Source organism: Mytilus trossulus, chromosome 13 (genome assembly GCF_036588685.1).
Source record: "Mytilus trossulus isolate FHL-02 chromosome 13, PNRI_Mtr1.1.1.hap1, whole genome shotgun sequence".
NCBI lineage: Eukaryota > Metazoa > Mollusca > Bivalvia > Mytilida > Mytilidae > Mytilus > Mytilus trossulus.
Window position 1 is genome coordinate 30,884,976 of NC_086385.1, and position 7,747 is coordinate 30,892,722.

Sequence of the window (7,747 nt, forward strand, 5' to 3'; positions counted from 1 at the left end):
TTTATTTTAAATTTCCAAATTTGATGAAAATGGCGCATATTTTTCCAACAAAAAAGGGTTGATGTAGTTTTGAAAAAAGCAAACAATATCAATGCCATGATCAAGGAGAGCGAATTTTACTATTTAAAGATCGCCGTGATAAAGCCTCTATGTGCTAATGTGGCGTAAAGCAAACAACAATCAATCAAAACTATTCAAAGACCTAATGATATTCATTCTCTTTCATGGATCTTATGACAGTTTACAGTAGTGAAAATATCAAACATTTTACATGGAACAATTTCGAGCAATATATATGAGGCATATAATATACATTCTTATTTTATGCAAGTGATCATGTAATTTTGTAATTATTTTATCAAAAGGTATTCCAACTTTCAGCATGTTCAAAAGCCATGTTTGTTCAGGTGAAAAATTTGAAAGCATAACTCAAGATTCCAAAATTATTTTCAACAGAACAGGCAATACATTTATTAAATGGAAAAGAGGCTGTTACGCAATTAATTTTTCTTTGGCAAACGTTATATTGAGCTCTATGATTTACAAAGTGTTTTTTCTTTATAATTTAACAACAATATCATATTATGAGACAAAGATTACTAAAATTCTCTCGATCAAACTTTAATATCCAATAAATATGGACTAGTTTATGAGTAAAATCAAATAGCAGGCAAAATCCATTATTATGGCATAAGGGAGATAATCAATTATATTTTTTTAGAAAAAGAATATATTTCATTATTTGGCAATTGCAACATAAGGCCAAATCATAACAAATAAAAGGATATCAACATGAGGTACAAACATTGGAGTCACTAGGTAAGGAGCAGAACCGTCAACCTCAATCAAAAACACCTGATTTATCAGCTTGTTTGAGGTAGCTATAGTGTTTGGGCTGTTCAGTCTTAAGTATTCTGTGCAGTTTCCAGTTAGCTGTTTGCCATGTCAGGCCATATAACATGGACTATGTTCAGATTAAAGGTAGTACGGTCAATCATAATTGGCCATTTCAGAATCTAAAGCATCATGGGTAATTTCATTGTTCGTACCACAAAGTGAAAATAATGTTACGTCATTGGTTGAATTTCCATTGTTCATAACGTTTTAAACCAATCAAAATGCTCTTAAAAATATTATCCAGAATGCATTAGATTCTGAAACAGTAAATTGTATTAATCCATGAGATTTTCACTCTTTTGGCTAGTTGTCTCATTGGCAATCATACCACCATGACCACATCTGCTGATCTGACACATTTAATTTATAATTGTGATATATATATATATATTAAACTGAAAAGATATAATATATAAAAAAAGTTTTAATTTATTTATTTTGGCCTCATATAGCTGACCGTAGAATTTGGCTTTTTTGCTTTATTTTGAAGTCTGTATAGTTGTTAATTTCTGTGTAATTTGGTCTGTTGTGGAGAGTTGTCTCATCATGCTCAATGATGCTCATTGGCAATCATACTACACTTTTTATTTTTATATAAAAAAAAAGTCGTAATTACCTGAGAAAACTTCAGAATCTTTTTAACATGTATAGTTCTTCAATAATCAATTTCAGCCTGAAAAAAACAACAACAAAAACAATGAGACTTCAGGTTAGTTGAGGGTACATGTATATGATGGTTGTTTTGTAGTTCTTTATATCTTCACCTCTGTTAATGATGCCTATTATTCAATTTGAATGACAGTTCAAATCATATGATCACTTCTGATTAGGTGCAATAATTTCATCTTTAAAATGACCCTTGATCCTGTGAAATAAAAATTCCGAAAAATATCATTTTTCAACTTGCAAGCTAGGTCATCAAAAATATATTTCAATGTGTAACATCTAAAAGTGTTAATATACACATTCGTCTTGTTCAATGTTGTTTGTTTCTTATATATACATTGTATTACATCTTCATTATCTTCAATATAAAAAAACATTAATAATTTACCTTTTTGCATATGTATGTTGCCATTGATTTATAAAAGATGTAAAACTTTTAATTTTCACATCTATAATGAGCTTATAATGGTTATCATGTTCATATTCAGTGCAACAGGATCTTATGATTTTTTCTTGAATTACACGTAATAAATTTAAATATACAAGGAAGTGTTACTATTTTAGAACCCAGGGATTTAAAAAAAATGTTTTGGTCCACTTGGTTCATTAATTGATATAATACAAATGTACTGACAAATAGTATCTGAAATCTAGCTGATCTTAATCTGTAGAAGTTCAGCGAAAATGGACCTCACACTAAACTCGGAAATAATTGAACCAAAAGTTAAAATATGAACAAGACTAACATTAAAAGCCAGAGGCATCTGAACTAGGATAGGCACAGGTGGGGTTTAACATGTTTTGCAAAATTTCATCCCCCCCCAAAAAAAAATTCTTCTATCCAATGTACTATAAACAAACACACAGCAATATATACAGTGAAACTAAGTTTCAAAAAGTCAGAGTATAGGAGTATAGTGTTCAAATAGGTAACAAAAAAACCCAAGAAAAAAACAATGATCTATTATAAATTAACAAAGTATTACTGCATGTAGACTATTACCTGATTATTAGAACTATAGATGTATATGCATCTTCCAAACCTGGCAGCCTGATTAAATCCAGCCCCTAATATCCACTTGTACTTTTGTACAAACACAATCAGATATTAGGGGCTGGATTTAACTAGACTGCTTTCAAATTGTCAGATTGGATTTACATGATAAAAGGGGACAAAAAAAATTTATGAAAATCCTTGTGACTTTTATTAAGGCATCACACACACATTTGGTTTCTGGTCAGACTGGCTGATAATTGTCTCATGCGCAATCAAACCATATTTTCTTATTTTAATATCAAACACAGCACAGACCCCACTTGAAACAAATTGATTCATTAATCATGTTAAAACACATACAAAACTCATGTCTTATTATGTTTTTGGTTTGATTTAATATAATATCATGAATATATGTAAAATCTAATCTCAGTTTGCCCTTGTGGGTTTTTCTAACATGTGTAAAATTACAACACCAGAAAGATATATATAAACATTGAAGTGTAATTTTATGATTAAGGTGGTACCTAACACTTTCACTAAAATTAATTTGGCTCGTTTAATTTAAATAAAATTTTGACAAAGTACTTACTTTGACCCTTTAACAAAAATATAAAAATTTCAAAAATTTTGAACCAACCGTTTTGTCAGAAAAATTACACTGGTTATATAGCAGTTTGACAAACACTTATTTTGATCATTGAGAAGCTTAATATTCCCTTCACAACACAACGTAATTAAAACGTTTAGCGGACTTTACAGAGTTATCTCCCTGTAGTGTTAGGTAACACCTTAAGTGGTGCTAACCAAACCTCATCACAAACAGGGAGTTAACTCAAATGCTAGCCTTTAAATATGTTGTTGTAAATATAACCACAAAGCACAGCTATGTTTATTGTGATATTTCATCTTTAAACATATATACCCCGCAGCCAATTCCTGCTGGAAATGTTTGCATCTGCACTAAGTCAGGAATCTGATGTACAGTAGTCATAGTTAGTTGTTGTCTGTTTATGCAGTTCATACATGTTTCTTGTTTCTATAGACATGATAGATTAGCATGAATAGGCCCTTGGTTTTCCCGTTTGCATGGTTTTACACTAGCAATTTTTTGGGCCCTTTATAGCTTGGACTTCGGTGTGAGCCAAGACTTTGTGTTGAAGGCCGTACTGTGACCTATAATGGTTTACTTTTATAAATTGTTACTTGCCAGGATGGAGAGTTGTTTCATTGGCACTCAAACAACATTTTCCTATATCTACTTATTACTAAATAGCCTGTTATTAAAAGCAATAGTCATACATGTACTTTATGCAAAAACGATAAACAACATCAAATTGAGATACTTACAACAGCATCGTGGTTCATTGATTTTCTTTGCTGCAAATGATTGCGCAATTTTACAGGTAAAATTTGTACTTTTATTCTATTTTTAATATGTTTTACAGTTGAGTAAATTAATCAATCTTTTACGCATTTCCTTATGCATGTTTTACAGAGACTAACTTTGAAGCGTCACTTTAATGAATTTGTTATTCTAGAGTTTATCAATATCGAGATTATCATCTGAATCAATGTAAATTAACCATTAACTAACTTAACTAAAGTGCAGTTTAAAATGAGTGTGATTCTGTACTTTAATCTATTTGTGGTTTTCAGAGGGAGACATCTGTTTTCAGAGGGAGGCATCTCTGCGTAGATCTGTGTATAGTGTTATTTTTCAAAATATATAGTTGATTGATTTTTGTTAGCCTAATGTCCAGTTTCAAGTATTCCTTGCTTATGAGAAAAGGGCCAAAAATATAAATAGAACATGTGTAGTGTACAATAGGTACCTTTTGTGCAAATATGTGTACATGTTATCTGTGGAAATTTTCTTAAACAATTAACATGATTAACCAGCTTACAATTTAAAAACTCAAATTTCTTATTCTACATATTCTATAACATTAAGTCTTAAGAGTCAAGTGGCATACAGCTTGGGTTAGATCAGCTGGGTTAGATTCTATATATTTGAGTTAGCCTTTGTTAGTCTTGAAAGATTTTTTATTTCAGTTTCTTGTGTATAATTTGGAGTTTAGTTAGCCTGGGGTCCAGGCTAACCTTGCGACACGCAGCTAGATTGGGCCGGGACGCCAGGCTAGGAGTTTAGTATGAGGTCTGTTATCACTGAACTAGTATACATATTTGTTTAGGAGCCAACTTTAGGACACCTCCTGGTGCAGGAGTCATGGTTTACATGATGGTAATAATATAAATTAATAAAAAAAAGTGTCATTTGACTCATTCCTCGTTTCCATTCTCAATTATACCATGTTTATGTTAACATGGTTAAGCTTGAAGTACTGAACATATAAATATTTATAAAAACAGTAAGATTTTTCCATATGATGATGTTATCAATAAATTTAAATTGTAATTATATAAACCATGAAATTATCATGGTTATTCAAAGTAAAATGATTATACATTTGTACAGTGTACATACATGTAAGAAGTATAATAATATATCTTCATAACTGCACATTAAAGTAACATAAACATGATAAAAGCTTTAAAAAAAAATTTACTGAAATTTTATCATGATTGTTTTTATCCTGGATTGTTGCTTTTCTTCATCACATTGAAATGATAATGTATTATTTCTACAGGTTAAATTGGTATTTATATCCTGATTCATATATTTATACAGTAACCTTAAATAAACTAATATTACTCTTGAAATATTCCCAGTTAAAAAGAAATTTAAAAATTCATCTGGTTATTTTATTTATTGATCATGTTGATTACAGTTTGTTTTGCATCCAGTGGCAAGAATTTCATGAATGTACAGATGATCTTGTTTTTTTTTTTTAATAAATGAACCATAATTTGGTATTTGGCCTTTGGTTTCTTTTTGTATCCTTTTTTATAAGTTCTAAAATTTTAACTTTTATTTTGTGGGTTGTGTTGGTGTTAGAATAGTATGAATGGAACAATTGAGTTTTTCGAGAAAAAATTAATACATTTTGATTCACCGTTTACGTGACAGGAAACCAAACAGGAAACCAATCTTTATTTTCTTTATTTTGCACAATATAATTCAAAAGGCATAAATAAACACCATTACTAGTGTTACTTGCTTCATGTTAATATTTAAAATCTATTTTCAATGTTATATTAAAGTTTTTTTTAAACGTGACAGGAAACCATAAGAAACCGAAAGCATTTTTTTAGTTTTATTTTATTGCGAAATCTGCTTAAAATAATCTGAACAGTATACTTTTTCTTAAAATCCATCTTAAATGTAACAGTATTATAAAACTCCTAATTATGTGCTTGTTTTGAAAACAATTAGTACAATTTATTCAGAATTTTCCATATTTTCTTCATTGATACAGGATACCATAATCGTTGTATCTTGTTGTTTTGGCCAAAAAAATATATTTATTTTTGGTTTTGAAATTCCAGTTATATAACATTTATTCCAAATCATTGGCAATGTAAAATTCTTTAAATCCAGTAAAGAAAAAAACTTTTAACTTTGAATTAAAATCTTTAAAATAGGCACCATGTGATATTTGTGACCTGTACACAATCTACATGGTTTCCACATTTTAAGCTACTTTAGTGGGCTAAAATCAATAAAGTACTTCCTTTCAAGTCATGCCTGGTAAAAGTTTACTGATTTACCTGTTTGAACATCTCACGAGAGTTCATATTTCCATATTGTTTTTAAGAATTCTATTACAACAAAGCAGATTACATCATCTAAAATTTGCATTACGAAATTTGACACAAAAGTCACGCCACTGTTCTTACATCTGCTACATAAATACTTATAGTTCTCGGCATTATCTTCTCACTATTCTTATTGGTCGATGTTCTTTGTTATTTGAAAGCAAAAGTTATGAATTTGCCGGTGACGATTATCTATAAATCAGTCAGCGTTATGCTCTTCAGAAGCAAAAAGTAACGCGAGAAACGACACAAAAATACGGTTGTAGAATCTTTGAAATTCATATATTTCAATTTTTTTTCTAGGGAAGAGTAGCATACACTTGTATGTTGATAAAAATAATGGCATCTTTAGATGTAGTTACAACTTTTCTTACAGGAATTCACATTTTATCACTTTTCTATATTTATAGGAAACGGAGCACAATGCGTTAAACATTTCACACGAAACAGAAGTCCAGTTATTTATTAAAATTGTTTTTGTCCTATTAAAGTTCTAATCATTTCCGGTCATACGTGAAACATGTGACTAACATGTGATCACACCATTACGGCCAGATGTACGAAATACTAGGTCTAAACATTGTTTTTGTTTCCAACGGGATGTTAGCAAACATAATCTGTAGACTTGTTTCGTCTTGTTTAAAAGAGGAAAATACAATTTTCAAAGAGATTGCGCTGGGGGTCTATTATTTTTCCTATGTGTATAATGACTATTAATGTTACATACGATCTTGTGTGAAAATAAATTCCCAATGACTTGACAAAATCGATTTCAGATTTGACCGACGTTTAAACACACTACGTTTCCCAATAACGATGTAAAGGGTCCTTGGAAAATTCAATCGAAATTACGTCTCTGATCATGGTGCCGATGTTCGTTGGATTGATTTTGCCTCAGCAGTAAATATTACTGGATATTTTAGGTGAATAAAGATAATTAAATGAAAAATGCATGTTAATATACCGTTACACTTGGAATGTACAAAGTTGGTAACTTTGTCACAATTTATAATTATTTTTTTCTATTCATGTTCTGCAAACACTTTTCAGAAACACAATAAACTTGTCAAAGGAAAAGTAAACTTTTACCAGGCATGACTTGAAAGGAAGTACTTTATTGATTTTAGCCCACTAAAGTAGCTTAAAATGTGGAAACCATGTAGATTGTGTACAGGTCACAAATATCACATGGTGCCTATTTTAAAGATTTTAATTCAAAGTTAAAAGTTTTTTTCTTTACTGGATTTAAAGAATTTTACATTGCCAATGATTTGGAATAAATTTTATATAACTGGAATTTCAAAACTAAATATAAATATATTTTTTTGGCCAAAACATCAAGATACAATGATTATGGTATCCTGTATCAATGAAGAAAATATGGAAAATTCTGAATAAATTGTACTAATTGTTTTCAAAACAAGCACATATTTAGGAGTTTTATAATACTGTTACATTTAAGATGGA

General features: G+C 29.9%; 1 protein-coding gene across 4 annotated transcripts in view; it reads right to left on the reverse strand.

Moving 5' to 3' along the window:
• Positions 1 to 7,747, reverse strand: part of LOC134693921 (alsin-like) — a 64,655-nt gene that overhangs the window by 55,550 nt on the left and 1,358 nt on the right. For 3 of the 4 annotated variants that reach the window (XM_063554858.1, XM_063554860.1, XM_063554861.1), the window contains exon 2: positions 1,514 to 1,570. The gene's annotated coding sequence lies outside the window, so the exon portion shown is untranslated. Of the gene's footprint in view, positions 1 to 1,513; positions 1,571 to 3,910; positions 3,941 to 7,747 lie in introns of all 4 variants that reach the window. The other variant, XM_063554859.1, reaches the window with a different exon arrangement.